This window comes from Heptranchias perlo, chromosome 3 (assembly GCF_035084215.1).
Source record: "Heptranchias perlo isolate sHepPer1 chromosome 3, sHepPer1.hap1, whole genome shotgun sequence".
NCBI classification, from domain to species: Eukaryota; Metazoa; Chordata; class Chondrichthyes; order Hexanchiformes; family Hexanchidae; genus Heptranchias; species Heptranchias perlo.
This window is the reverse complement of record NC_090327.1, coordinates 43,576,535-43,592,498: the sequence shown is the minus strand read 5'-3', so window position 1 is coordinate 43,592,498 and position 15,964 is coordinate 43,576,535. Positions and strand designations below refer to the sequence as shown.

The window sequence follows — 15,964 nt, the reverse complement described above, 5'->3', positions numbered from 1 at the left end:
TTCCTCTATCCTAGCCTCTAAACGATGCGCAGTGTCAGTCTCTGAGCCGGTGGAAGCAAGTGTCAAATCGAGTGACAGTGTGGCTTCAGTGTCCTCCTCCTCCTCCTCCTCCTCCTCCTCCTCCTCGAATGGTGTCGCCATGTGTTCTTGGGTATCTGCATTGACAAAGGGAAACAAGTTGCGTTGTGGAGCGGGGAGAAGAGCAAGTAAGACGTGCGTGCTGACAGCATCTGCAGCACGTGAGTCAGAAAAGATTATGGGAAAAGGGAGATGTGGGAAACGAGAAGGAGCATTAGATAAGCAGAGACGCCCATCACAGGACCTCCAGCGTGACATGTTGTCATGGCTGCTGCGACGGCCCGCCCAATGATCCGAAGCACTGTCTCCTCTAGAGGGGTGAGGACATGTAAGCGTCCCCATCCATTCTCACGTCTCTCCTGCTGCCGGATTCTCCTGCAAGACAGAGGACAGTGGGTTCAATTTTAGGGGGTAATCGCAGGTGCGTTGGGGCGGGGGGCACTGAAAATCGCGGAAATCCCATTCGGGTTCGGAAGCCGGCTCCAACCCGCCGACTTCCGAGTTTCCCAGGGACCCACCTGTGTGCACGCAGGCGACCCGAAACCGGAAGTCCCGCCGGCAATTATAGCCGGCAGGATGACAGTTAAAGAGCCAAATGTACCTCATTGAAGTACTTAAGATACTTTACCTGTGACAGAGTAAGTGATTGTAACGATTTTTAACTTACCTGGGCGGCTTGCCCACCGCTTCTGATTCACGCCTGCATAGGGGCCATTAGGCATGGGTTAATTGCAAATCACATTATCTGCGCCTGAAAATGGGTCCTATTGAATTTTTTCCCCCTTTGTGCTGCTGTGACTATATGAACTGACTTCAGCAAATAATATGAGGTCAGCTCATTTGCATTTCCGGGCACTACCGGTACGTGGTCCCTGATGCGCCAATAGTGCTGGGGCTGGAATGTCAGGTACCCATAACCGGCAAAGGGCTGCAGGCTGCCCGTTTCTAGTATGATGGGTGGGGTACTGGGCACAGAGCCGGGGGCAAGGTGCTGCATCTTATTTAAAGGGGCAGTGGCATTGTGTAAGAGAGTTTTCTGAAACAACAACAGAAATAAATAGCTCTCATAATAGCGAGATAAGTTTTCTGTACAACTTCTCAGGGATGGCAAAGCCCGGTTAACACTTTCATGCTCATCGGCCCAAATTGCACCCTGGTTTAGATCATCCTTATCCGATCATTCCCAGAAGGGGAGCATTGAATACTGAGAGTCTCAGATTTTCTGTTAGCTTTCTCCAGATTACATACTAGCTTCTCTCTTATTTATAACTTACGTATAAATCACATGTTAAATATACAACCTTTCAGGAGGGACATGCATTTTTTTGTAATGTAGCTGCCTCTTCAGCAGTCATGTGCCAAATTTAAATGAAAGCCCCCATTGCATTTCAGTGCCTCAGGCACCTGCCATTGTATTATCAGCCCTGATATAATGTATACAGGCGAAGTCTGTGATTTGTGGGTAGATTTATTCCATTATGAGCTTCTGTTTTGCCAGAGGAGTTGTCAAAGTTGCTCATTTGAGCCAAATTACAATTGGACTAAATGATTTGAATGACAGCAGTGATATCACGATTTGTTTCACAACATGTTACAGGGAAACAGCAAGCTTTATATATAGATTACTGAGAAAATTCGTGAAAAAATTTCAGTTGATATGAATTCAAATATCATAAATGATGAATCGGAGTGTACTGTTAACTGGCTGCATTGTGATTACCTTCAACCCTGATATGAAAGCGTGTGTTTTTGAATGTGTATCGGCAATTAAAGCTGGGATCCCCCAACAAGTGAAGTGTTTTGCATTTTATCAGTCACAAAAACATTTGGTTGTGTTTTGAAGGCATAACATGCATTATCAGGGATTTCTACACATAACCACTACCCCACCCTCCCCTGCCCCCCCTCCTCCCAAACCTGTGGCAGGCTCCCCAACAGAGGTGGAAACGCCCATGGGACCTGCCGAGAATATTTAAATTGGGCTGATCCCAGCAAATTTGGCGGGGTTAGCAGCATGACAGTGGGTGGGTGGGATTCCTGCTCTGCCACATTTAAAGCGTAAGGAATCTTACAACACCAGGTCACAGTCCAACAATTTTATTTTAAAATCACAAGCTTTCGGAGATTATCCCCTTCGTCAGGTGAATGAGCACTCATTCACCTGGCGAAGGGGATAATCTCCGAAAGCTTGTGATTTTAAAATAAAATTGTTGGACTATAACCTGGTGTTGTAAGATTCCTTACATTTGTCCACCCCAGTCCATCACCGGCATCTCCACATCACATTTAAAGCGGCACAAGCACTGAAGAGGACAATCTCGGCTATTGTCTCCTCAATTATCCGTCTCATCCCTTTAAGCGATATCGCAAGTCTGGTCTTGACAGTCAACGCCAGAACATAATGTTTTATTCTTTAAAATTTTATAACTTAGTTTCATAAGTATACCTGCTCTTTTTATTCAGCTATTGTGTGACAAGTTCATTATTTTAAATGAGTGATTCTGAAATTTGTATCCCCATTGGCAACAAAACTAAACAGCTCCTACCAGTGGTGCCTTTGATTGGAGGCAGGAAGTGAAACCTCCTCTCCAGGAGGGTTTTACTATATATGACTGCAAGACCATGCCTCTGACAGTGATTTTTGCAGCACTAGAGGCAACCCTGTAATAAAAGGTACTTTTACATTTTAAAATTACAGCCAATGGCATATGTGCATTCTCTTGCTGCCGCCTTTAGCTAGTAATATAAACTACCTGACTTGCCTTATTGTGTTGGCAGTGGAAGCTTCCTTCATTGTGGGACTTAGGAAGTGCTGCCAGATTCACCAGCTCCATTTCTGCACAGCACCTGATATAGAAAACGGCTCTGAGTGCACGTGTAAATGTGAGAGAGCAGTGCTGGGAGACTGGTGCTCTCCCGAAACTGGCACTGAAATGTGAAATTGTCTGTAAAACCAGTAAAAGAAAGGTTCATTGAAGTGTTACCTGTCTCTAGTGCAAACGGAAGCGGCACCATAGTGTCGCAGAAAATTCAAATGATCGCTGATCACACGCTGCAAACTTTAAATTAACAGCAAAAGGAAAAGATTGTAAAAAATACCAAATATGGTGAAGTTTTTGGGGTGGTTATTTCTGATGTGTTGTCCCAGCAGATGGTGTTCCTGTCCGTTGGCACAAAATTGGAAGATTACTCGTATAAGTAAACAAAGCCCTCACTTTAGTAGAATTAAAAAGAAAAGCCCAAAGGGGTAGAATTTCCACAAGGGTTCTCTCGATCTCCCACTGTAACTTTGGCAGAGGATCAACGGAAACCCAGAAATACAGCGCAAATGGCCATTTACATTGTTGCTCCTGAGTTTCCATCGGAGCTGCAGAAGGAAATTAGAAGAACCCCTTAATGTTAACCTATGTTTCTCTTTCATTGCAATCCAGGTAAGCCCTACATTTCACTTTGGGGATCTGCTTTTGCCTTCCATCAACTTTGATGTTGGAGACCTGAAAATTTTGGTATTCATGAAGAACAATCTTGATCACTGAGAGTGAGCCTCGTAGATCACTAGGAAACAGAATATCCCTTCTCCCCAACCATCTTCAGCTGCTTCATCAATGACCTTCCCTCCATCATAAGGTCAGAAATGGGGATGTTCGCTGATGATTGCACAGTGTTCTGTTCCATTCACAACCCCTCAAATAATGAAGCAGACCGAGCCCGCATGCAGCAAGACCTGGACAACATCCAGACTTGGGCTCATAAGTGGCAAGTAATATTCGCACCAGACAAGTGCCAGGCAATGACCATCTCCAACAAGAGAGAGTCTAACCACCTCCCCTTGACATTCAATGGCATTACCATCGCCGAATCCCCCACCATCAACATCCTGGGGGTCACCATTGACCAGAAACTTAACTGGACCAGCCATATAAATACTGTGGCTACAAGAGCAGGTCAGAGGCTGGGTATTCTGCGATGAGTGACTCACCTCCTGACTCCCCAAAGCCTTTCCACCATCTACAAGGCACAAGTCAGGAGTGTGATGGAATACTCTCCACTTGCTTGGATGAATGCAGTTCCAACAACACTCAAGAAGCTCGACACAATCCAGGACAAAGCAGCCGGCTTGATTGGCACCCCATCCACCACCCTAAACATTCACTCCCTTCACCAACGGTGCACAGTGGTTGCAGTGTGTACCATTCACAGGATGCACTGCAGCACTCGCCAAGGCTTCTTTGACAGCACCTCCCAAACCCGCGACCTCTACCACCTAGAAGGACAAGGACAGCAGGTACATGGGAACACCACCACCTGCACGTTCCCCTCCAAGTCACACACCATCCCGACTTGGAAATATATCGCCGTTCCTTCATCGTCGCTGGGTCAAAATCCTGGAACTCCCTTCCTAACAGCACCGTGGGAGAACCGTCACCACATGGACTGCAGCGGTTCAAGAAGGCGGCTCACCACCACCTTCTCAAGGGCAATTAGGGATGAGCAATAAATGCTGGCCTCGCCAGCGATACCCACATCCCATGAATGAATAAAAAAAAAGTTGCTTAGACCACCTAACTGCTAAGAGCAACAGGGAGCATGCATACCCACACAATGCCAGACAGTCAATGGGAACTAGCATGTGCCAATCATTGGACCACTACATATATATAAAAATAATACATATAGAGGATTCAAGTGGATACCACTACACCACCATTGATTGGCTACCCTACATAAAGATGAGTTGCTATGAACATTAATAATGCTACTAAAATGAGAAATGGCATAACTTCTCTGATGGGTAAATACACAATGTTGTATGTTATTGCGCCATAAGGACCAGAAAGATCCTAACCTCAATCCGTGGTTCATGTTGAGTTAGCCAGTGTCAGTGGACTAAGTGGAAACTCCTGTGACCTGCTGGAAGTGTCCATGAGTAGATGTCAGACGAGGACAAGATTAAGATTAGATGTGATGCCCCTGATGGACACCCTGACTAGGCTTGCAAAGGAAGAATACTATCAAAGAGCTGCTGACACCCACAGAATTAGACTGCATCATGACCCACCACCTATAAGTGAGGAGGAGTTAGGGGAGAATATCAGGGAGAAAAACAATTTAGAAATGGAATTCACCACATAATGTGAAGTGCCGTAAAAGAAGAGAAATTTATGGTAAGATATTGACAACCACGAGACCTGTGCAAAGGAATTATTTTACATCTCTGCACATTTTGAAGCTTTAAAAAACAGTATTTATCTCCATATGCAGCCATTTAAGTGCACACATCCTTTAAACTAGATCTGCTGACCAAATTTTCACATGTCCCATTAAGCTGGTTCCCTGAACAAGGCCAAAGCTGAACATGGAACTATGTATAATCAAGCTCCCCCAAGGGCAAGAGGAACTCCCAGAGGAATGCCCATCTACCAGTTTAGAATGTTTGAATTCAGAGTAAAATTCCCTTCAATGGTAGATGAAAAAAATAAATTAAAACACTTCAAAAATAGCCCCAAAAAATCATGAATCAAACTAAATTCACCAAAAGCAAACCTAAAAGCCAAACAAGTAATACCTCACACACACACCCAACGGAGCTAAACAGAGCTTTAAAAGAAACACCAGAAAGTGAATTGACAAAAGCACCTGTGTAAAATAAGCCTTTAGCGATCACATTACATTTAAGGAGCAAACCATGGAAAATGTGAAGAGAAAAGTCCTGTTTTTGCTCCCTTTATGAGCCCTGCGTACTATTAAATTATGAGCCTCCTGACTTACCTCGCAGCAAGACCGGAAAATACCTTGTAGTGTGCTCTGGATGTACTTTCAGGGTAACAACTCTTCCCAAACTTTCTGATCCACCTGCACCACTGGCACATATTAGCAGAAAATCTCTCCTATATTTATTTATTTTTGAAACAGGGACAGTTACATCTTAATGCATAGTAGTTATAAACGGGGCCAAACCTTATTATTTTGCAAATACATTTGCAATCAGGCAAAACCTAGTCCATTTCTGATTTATCCTTCAGTTTGGCATTGATTCTTATACAGTAGACTATGCCAGCCATGACTGCGAAGGCCCTGACTCTATTGATGGATATCAAGTGGGAAAACATTTGAATGCCCCAAGATTACTATAGCTCACCTTGATGAAAACATACACAAAAAGAATTCCCTAAGCCTTTAAGCAGCACTTGAAGGTCTCCATTACACCTTCTCCACTGGTATCATTGACATTCCTGGACAGATCATCATAGATCAGTCATCTATTCAGTGATTTGTAGTTCTACCTTGCAGCCAAAGCTTTCTGCTGCGTTACGATTTATAGTACATGCACTAAATATGATGGGAGCTGAAAGTGAAAACTAATATAGTAATAGCTTCTGTCTGCAATAAATCTATAAAAACAGTTTGATGCTACAAGAGAAAATCAGTACCTGGCAGTAATCAAAGCTGCAGCTTCTCATTTTCGATGATGCGTTTGTCAGTTTCAAGTTGGTTTCTTAAGCTCAAAATTGACCAATTAGTGAGTTCTAGTTGCCTGGATTATGCAGAAGCATTGCAGTCTGTAGTAAAAAAATTCAAACAAGGTATTTTTTGTAAATAATCCTGGTTAAATAATTTATAGGACATTAGAGACAGTGTACGTCTATCCTTATTATATCTTAGACAGTTCAAGGTAGACCAAGAAATAGCCTGGGGAAAAGATACTAGAATTTGAAATTAAGGCGTCAAGTTTTATCATGTAATCAAGAGCAGAGTTTTCCTGGAAGACTTTTCTTACCATCAATCTATTTTGGGGATTTTTGAAGGTGAGATTCCCTGGACTGGATTTCCAATCCATTGGAGGGTTAGTGGGAATACCATCCGCCAATGTAAATCTACCTCTAATCCACTGCAATTGATATGCAGGAAAGATTTGAAGCAGTAATACCTAATGGGTTTACTACCACTGGGAGGGATGGAAATTCAGTTCTGGTGCAACATTTAAAAGGCGGCAATCAGTTAAAGAGTAACATCATTTTGCTGTAAGTATAACTGAAGCAGCTGCAGCCTCAGCGGTGTCAGCAGCTGGAAGGGGTTCCAAATTCTTGGACGCATCTCTGGGGGCTCTTTTGGCAGATGTCAGGGTCAGAAGAGTAAAATTGTTGGGCACTGAAGGTAGGAAGCTCTGTAAGAGGGTGGTGCAGGCTGTATGGAGGGAGGTGGCAGAAGCAGTCAATGCAAACTCCACCACCACAAGAACTGCCACGCAGTGCTGGAAGTGGCTCAATGACATCACAAGGGTGGCTAAAGTAAATCTAGCCACTAGGCGGTGGGTCCAGGTGGGAAAGTAAGCTGTGAGGAAGATGCAATGGGCTTGAATTTAAAACAAATGTCCGGGTGGGTTGGAAGCGGCGGGGAGGTGGGGTGCAGAGAAAATTGGCTTTTCAAGGAGCGGGCAGAAATCCCGGCTCCAAGATACCAAAGTAGGTGCATGACCCAGAGCCATCTGGGTGCGCGCACCGTCCCTGAACCCAGAAGTCCCGCCGGCAATTAAAGCTGGCGGGACGATATTTAAACCAGCAATTCACCTAGTTAAAGTCGCTAAAAAATGATTCAATGTAATTTAGAATGAAGGCAAGCGATTTCAATGCTGCCTCAACGTGTTTCCCATGCTGTGTGAAACACGCCCAAGGGGAACAAGTCGTGTTTCAGCTGGCAGCTATTTGGACATTTAAATCCCTGTTTGACAGATGCGGATAAAAGGTGAGTTATTGCAGCAGGGCACTCAGTTCTCTCAGACAAACTTTTGGCTGGCAAATCTTTGTGTTTAGACTGAACATTCTTGGTTTCCACTCAGAATTGTTCTGTTTACACATATTTACCAACTTTTCGGACCCCCTCAAACTGACATCATCAGGGTGTGGGGGCGCGATGGCTGCTTTCACCAGTACATCCAAGGACGAACAACATCACCGTCTTTGCCAGGCATGGGGTATACTTCCACCACTTGTACCTCCACAACACAGTGCTGCGCCACAGGCACCTGCACAAGAGCGGAGAGGGGAACAACAGAGGGAGCGATGTTGCAGGAAGCAATACCCTCGTCAGAGGGTCTACAGACCGAGGCTCAGCTCCCTGGACCTCCCTGAGGAGCAGTGCATATGGAGGCTGAGAGTGAGTTGCCAGGTGGTCACAGACATCTGCAGCCTCCTTCATGCCGAGCTACTCCCGGCTGGGCCTGGCGGCATCTCATTACCTGTCGCTGTTAAAGTCACCACTGCCCTCAACTTCGTCACCTCCGGATCATTCCAGGGTGTCACTGGTGACATTGCCGGGGTCTCTCAGTCATCTGCACACAAGTGCATAAGACAGGTCACTGACGGTTTGTTTCGCGGGGCCTCGCAATACGTTAACTTCCCCATAGTAACGACCTCAGTCAGACGGAAAGGGCAGTGGGATTCCACTCAGTGGCTAGCTTCCCACGTATACAGGGTGCAATCGATTGCACCCATATAGCAATCTGAGCACCTCCACATGAGCCAGGACTGTTCATCAACAGAAAGGGTGATCACTCCATCAATGCTCAGCTCGTTTGCATCCACTGCAAAAAATTTCTTCATGTGTGTGCCAGATTCCCTGGCAACTGCCATGATTCGTTCATTCTGAGGGAATCCAATATCTTGGACCTCTTCCACGTACCAAACAGCCTTAAGGGCTGGCTCCTCGGGGACAAGGACTATCCCCTGCACATGTGGCTTATGACACCGCTGAAGAACCCCATCAGCGAGCAACAGCGTTGATACAATGACAGCCACATCGCCACCAGGTCTATAATTGAACATGCAATAGGACTGCTGAAGATGCGATTTCAATACGCACCAGCGAGAGTGGGTCGCATTATAGTAGTGTGTTGTGTCCTGCACAACATGACACAACAGAGAGGGGTACTGGTTGATGAGGCCCCAAGCCCTCATCCAGCATCCACATCTGCCATGAACATTGAGGAGGAGCAGCAGCACGAGGAGGAGGAAGAGGACGAACCCATGGGCAGAGCAGCGGCTCACCTGGCTGCTCGTGAGGCCAAGGAGTCACTCATATGTGAACGGTTCTCGTAAGGTCAGAAAGCGAGAATAGTCCAGTCCTCACAACACCTGGAAAGACGAGCACCAACACCAGCACCGCCTCCCCCTACACAAAACAGTCCTGCAACTACACATACACCCACTGTAAAGTGACCCACTGGGTGGCATCATTGTTCATGATGAAGCACATGAAAGGGCATTATCACAAAAGGCAGTCAAGAATGGGCAAGACGTGGCAGTAGTGGTGAGAACGATAACATCTAATGTGACTAACTAAAAACAAATATAAATGAAAAACATGACAGTCTGTCAGACACCCTTGTGCCTACCTTTCATGATCACAAATCCTTAGACTTTCCCTTCCTACTACTTCTACATGGTGCATCCCTTGTGGCTGCAGCAGAGGTAGTGGCAGGTTGCTCATGTCCATGGCCGGACTGTTTAGATGCTTTCGGCCCATGCCCTCTGGGTTTTGGAGCTCGTGAGGGCCCCTCCAAAGACTCCACCTGCACAAGTGCAAGGGCAGACTCAGCCACCTGAAGAGGAGGCAGCATTGCGGGTACTGGTTGAGAGCGGGGCAACGGATGAGATGTGGGAGCGCTTTGAGCAGCATCACCACTTCCATGTCCCCTTCCACCATCATCCCTCTCCTGGACCAGGCCTAAATCACTCCTACCACCCTGCTGGAGAACAGTTTGGAGGACATGTATAATGCCTTGGAATCCCTATTGTAAAATTTCTGTCTGCCTGTTTAAGGCGGCAGAATGTTGTTCACCGTGAGTCTGAACGGCCATTGTCAGGGCCTGAATGGATTCATTTGTGAGCCGTGCTTGAAGCTCAGCGGAGGCTAGCCTACTCTCCATTGCAGACATTCCCGCACTTACCTGCGACACTATCTCAGACATTTCCGCAGTTACGTGCGACACTATCTCTGACAGTTCATCACGTCCCTGTGTTACTATCTCAGAGATTCCCTCACGTACCTGTGCCACCATTCCACAAATGCAGGAGTTGGACTCCTCCATCCTCTGCACCATTGTGGAGAGTGTGCGCGGCACCTGTTCCAGTACCTCACAAATGTGCTGCTGTCCCTCGATCATTCTCCTTTTATAGGATGGCTCCCAGGGTTCAGCATCTGCATCCAGCTAAGCAGAGTCTGGACAGGAGTGCGCCCACCAACACGGACTCTCCACAGCTACCCCTGCCACCAGTGTCTGCTCGTGCTCACTTGTGTGTGGTGATTCACCAGGTACCAACCCAACTAACTGACTACTAGGACCCACCGAGGTGTGAGTATCTGCACTGATGAATGGTTCGCTAAGATGTGATGGTGCGCCCTCCATGGCCGGGGGCTCCTCTGAGGAATCGCCCTCTCTCGTCACTGCGGTCGTTGAACGGTAAGAGAACAGAATGCAATATTAAGCATCATCACAGATATGTCATGTTGCGATGAGCATACTGAGGTGTTCAACATGCCAATCATTGTTAACATCAATTCATGTGTGTGATGAATGTTAAAGTTTTGACACCAGAGGTTTGTGGGGTGCCAGTCTCAGAGTCCCCAACGGACAGGCACTCGAGGGTGCGGCTGATCTCCAGGGCCTCCTCTCCTGCCTCTGTGAGGACCACCATTTGTTGTGGCCCCCCTCCAATCCTCGCCCTCTCGCATGCATTTTGCGCTCTCTTCTCCTAGAAGGAGAGAAAGTACAGATGTGTGAGTGAGTGATGGTGAAGTGGTCAGCCAATGAATGCATTGCTTTGGGTGAGGCTGACCAAGAAAGATGTGCATCAGAGGGTGAGTATCAGACAGAAATATCACATTGGATCAGGACTGGGGTGAGTGGAAGTGGTGGGGTCACAAATGGGGTGGTGAGGAAGTGCTGAGGAAGTGCAGGTAAGTTGAGGATGAGCCTTAAGTGGGTGTGAGGAGTGACATCACACTCCTAATATCGGGCCCCATATACCCACCTTAGCCCCATATCCCTTAATACCTTTGATTAACAAAAATCTATCAACCTCAAATTTAAAATTAACAATTGAGCTAGCATCAAATGCTGTTTGTGGAAGAGAATTCCAAACTTCTACCACCCTTTGCATGTAGAAATGTTTCCTAATTTCACTCCTGCAAGACCTGGCTCTAATTTTTAGGCTATGTCCCCTAGTCCTAGACTCCCCAACCAGCGGAAATAGTTTCTCTCCATCTACTCTATCAGCTCCCTTTTATACCTTGAAAACTTCGATCAAATCACCCCTTACTCTTCTAAATTCCAGGGAATACAACCCTAGTTTGTGAAATCTCTATTTGTAATTTAACCCTTGGAGTCCAGGTATCATTCTTGTAAACCTAAGCTGCACTCCTTCTAAGGCCAATATATCCTTCCTAAAGTGCAGTGCCCAGAACTGAACACAGTACTCCAGGTGTGGTCTAAACAGGGCTTTGTATAGCTGTAGCATAACATCTACCCCCTTGTGTTCTAGTCCTCTAAATATAAAGGCCAGCATTCCATTAGTCTTTTTTGATTATTTTCTGTACCTGTCCATGACATTTTAATGATCTGTGTACATGGACCAAATCTCTTTGGAACTCCACTGTTTCAAGCTTTTCACCATTTAGAAAGTACTCTGATCTATCCTTTTGAGGTCCAAAGTGGATGACCTCACACTTGCCTACATTGAAATCCATTTGCGACAGTTTGCCCATTCACTTAATCTACTAATATCTCTCAATAATTTTAAGATTCCATCTACACTGCTTACAATGCTGCCTATCTTTGTGTCATCAACAAACTTGGATATATGGCTCTCTATCCCGTCATCTAAGTCGTTAATAAATACAGTGAATAGTTGAGGGTCCAATTATCCCTACTCTCTGTCTCCTGCCGCTCAGCCAATTTCCTAACCAGGCCAATAATTTGCCTTCAATTCCATGAGTTTCAACTTTAGCTAACAGTCTCTTATGAGGAACTTTATCGAATGCCTTCTGGAAGTCCATATAAACAACATCCATAGACATTCCCCTGTCCACTACTTTAGTCGCTGCTTCAAAAAATTCAGTCAGATTCGTCAGGAATGACCTACCCTTTACAACTCCATGCTGGCTCTCTCTGATCAGCTGAAAATTTTCAAGGTGTTCATTCACTATATCACAAAATATAGACTTTAGTAATTTCCCGACAACAGATGTTAGGTTAACTGGTCTATAATTCCCTGGCTTCCCTCTCACACCTTTCTTAAATAGCGGAGTGACATTTGCAATTTTCCAATCTAAAGGAATGGTACCTGAATCGAGGGAACGCTGGAAGTTTATAGTTAGGGCATCTGCAATGTTCTCACCTACTTCCTTTAAAACCCTGGGATGGAAATCAACTTGTCCTGGGGATTTGTCACTCTTCAGTGCCATTATTTTCTTTATTACTGTTAATTTGCTTACATTAATTATGGTGGGTCCCCGTCCCTGATTCAAAATTAGTTTTCTTGGGGTGTCCGGCATGCTATCCTCTTCCTCCACTGTAAATACTGATGCAAAGCAATTATTTAACATATATGCCATTTTCTTATTTTCATTTACAATATCATCATTATCAGTTTTTAAGGGGCCCATATTGCTTTTGACCGCACTTTTTCTCCTAACTCACATTGAATGCAACGAAGGCTATAGTTAGTCTTCAAGGACTCTTGGGCCTAGAAAGTAGAGCTAGGCCCAGGAGTGAAATCAGTAAGCACTTTTTCACACAATGGACGGTAGAAATTTGGAACTCTCTCCCCCAAAAGGCATTGAGATAGGTAGATTTTTGTTAGGTAAGGGTATCAAGGGATATGGAGCAAAGTCGGGGTTGAGGTAAAAATCAGATATGATCAAATTGGCCTACTGCTGCTCCTAATGTTCCTATGTTCCTAAAGAATCTTTGTTTTGCTTTCTAAATGTTAACAGAAGAAACCTCATGTGCTGTGAAGTAAGATTGAGCTGTTCATGACAGAAATAAATGTTGATATTTTAAATGTGAAACTTGCCTGAAATAAATAATTCAATCTCCAGTTTATTTCAGTCTTTTGGAAAAAACAAAGAAACGCACAAATCCTCACAGAATGAAGGCAGACACCTTTCTGCTTCAACTCAGAGAAAATTACTGATGCATTCTGGGAAATTGTGCAAACTACATATGTTAGAAAGTGCAGATATGGTTGGCAAATTCTTTCAAGTGTTCTAGGAAAAAATAACCAGACAAGCTTATGTTTTAAAGCAAAAATTTTAGTGAAGTTTTTGAAAAATAAGTCAGTGCTTACATTGAAGCATTTTTTGTTGCTTATGTCAGCCTGAAAATTTTGGCAGCACCATTGTACTGCCTGGAGTGCAGCAATGAGGGACTTCTGCCCGCCTGTAGGATTGCTCCTGGATTGTTCTGGAGTCTCCAGGAATTAAAGATTAATCTCCCGAACACTGTGGTGAGCAACCCGGGGGATTAACACACCTAATGCTAGGGTGGTCAAGGTTTAACTGTCAGCAGTGAAGAGAGCAAAAGTGGGAGGCCACAGGCTGGTGGGCTTTGGAGGTGAGAGAGGGGGAAGGGGGTCCCAGGTCTGGCAGCATTGGTTTGTAAATTTCTGAATTCAGCCTTTTATGATTGTTTCCTAGATATGTGATTTGCTCTGACTGTCCATCTCACAGTTGTCATTAACTGGAATATTTACATTTTCTAATTATACTATCAGAGCCTTCCTGTTTGCCTAAGAAGTTCTCAAAATTCAATTCATTTATTCTTCATTTTGGAAAAAGAGAAAAAATGCTCAAATTGCAAATTGTCTATCTGTTCCTTAGTCTCTCTGTTTGTATGTCTCTCAACCTGTCATGCTTTCTGAAGCAAAAAAAAGTTTACATTTAAAAGTTTAATTGAAAACATACTCAAATTTATTGTCCCGTTGTATGCTTTTCAAAAACACAAATACTGAAATATTGATATACATCGAGACACAATTTGACTTCTACTAAATTTCAGTTGGTCAGAAAATATGGCATATGATTTTTTTAAAATCATTTTGCATGAATTGATTGGTTCACCTTAATTTTTCCTTTTTTAATTCTTTATTATTATCGCTAGGTTCTCCTGGCTGGTCATTCAAAACTTTTATTACTATAATTCTTTAGTAGTTTCTCACTGGCAATTTTCTAGCCATTTTATAAGAACATAGGGACAGGAGTAGGTCATTCAGCCCCTTGAGCCTGTTCCACCATTCAATCAGATCATGGCTGATCTGTACCTCAACCCCATTTACCTGACTTTGATCCATATCCCTTGATACCCTTACCTAACAAAAATCTATTGACCTCAGTCTTGAAAGTTTTAATTGACCCAGCATCCGCAGCCTTTGGGAGACTGAGTTCCAGATTTCTGCTATCCTTTGTATGAAGAAGTGCTTGATTTCACTCCCGAATGGCCTTGCTTTAATTTTAAGATTATGCCTCTTTTTATTTTTAAAATATCTATATAGTATACTTTCCTTACATTTTATTCATATGTTCTCTACCTATTCAGTTCAGATTTGCTACTGTTCTACTTTGAGTCAATCAACAAAGTGTGATGGCAAAAGTGATACAACAGGATGTGCATACTAGATACAAGACTTTAAATATATTTATAAGCATGTAACTCTTTTTCAGTCTTTTCTTTTAATTATTTCAAACCCAGTAAATATCTTAAAGCAACTTTAAAAGGCTGTCATTTTGTTTGGCTACATCTGTAGTTTCCTGCAGCGTATCTGTTCTCTGTGGCGTTTGTTCCTTACTGAGAAGCTAGAATCCATCAGGGTATTAGTTGTCTGGCAAATATAGTCTATTCTAAAATACCAGCGTGAATATAGTAATAAAGACAATTATGGAATACTGAAGAGCAAAGTGTTCCTGCAAGGGCAACAGTTCACAAGATGAAAAAGCTATTGTTGTCAATTTTAGTGAGAAATGCTGCTGAAGAACACAGTCCTGCAGGTTTAATGCAAAACAACAGATTTCCTTCAGTAAACAGCTTCAAATGGACTGTCCTATTTTTGTCACTTTCTGTGCTTCACACTGAGACCACAGCTATTCAGGTTTCCTCAGCACTTGTCAATTATGAACAATCCATTTTATTGGAATTTCCTGGCGGTCCCCTGGCCTGTTTGAATAGCGAATAAATAAAACGCAGTCAATACGATGACAATGAGTATCTCATGGGAATGCTGAGGATTTGTGGGGCACTTTCTACAGAAAATTGGTCTCTGGGGCACAATTACTCATTCTGAGGCTGAGGAGAGATGATTTATGTTGGTGGCAGCAGTTCGTTCTGTGAATAGTAACCTTTGCTGTAGCCCACTGTATTACACACCACCTGTAACACTGATTCTCTGGGTAAAGATGTGTCTTTCTCACATTTTTATCTTTTCTCACAGTCTATACCCGTTGCAGTCTGCCACACTTGAAAAGGAAAGTGGTATAATAATATGATACAATCACTTCGTATAAAGGTGCATCATTCATTTTTCACTAGCTGTCACTGTCAGGCTAGTCTCCGAAATTCAGACTCACACAAGCAGTGATGTCTGTGTACTTGGAAGCATAGTTGCTGCAGTATTTAAATTATTTTTCCCCCAATTTTCTTCTGAAGGCACTGATTGTTGCTCCTATACAGTTATAGAGGCACTGGCTGCCCTCCAGTACCTTATCCAATTGCCCATTCTTCATGTGTGATCTTAGACAATAAGCGTTGGCAGGTCATTTGATCATGGAAGGTATTCCATTTGAACCTGATCCTGTCTTTCCCCAATGGCCACACTTGCACTTTGACAGTAAGCAG

General features: G+C 44.0%; 1 long non-coding RNA gene across 1 annotated transcript in view; it reads right to left on the bottom strand.

Annotated features, from left to right (window-relative positions):
• The window catches only part of LOC137313096 (uncharacterized), a 113,810-nt gene that overhangs the window by 37,364 nt on the left and 60,482 nt on the right, over positions 1-15,964 (bottom strand). The window contains exon 2 of the long non-coding RNA XR_010960985.1: positions 6,510-6,638. This is a non-coding gene — a long non-coding RNA (uncharacterized lncRNA). The remainder of the gene's footprint in view (positions 1-6,509; positions 6,639-15,964) is intronic.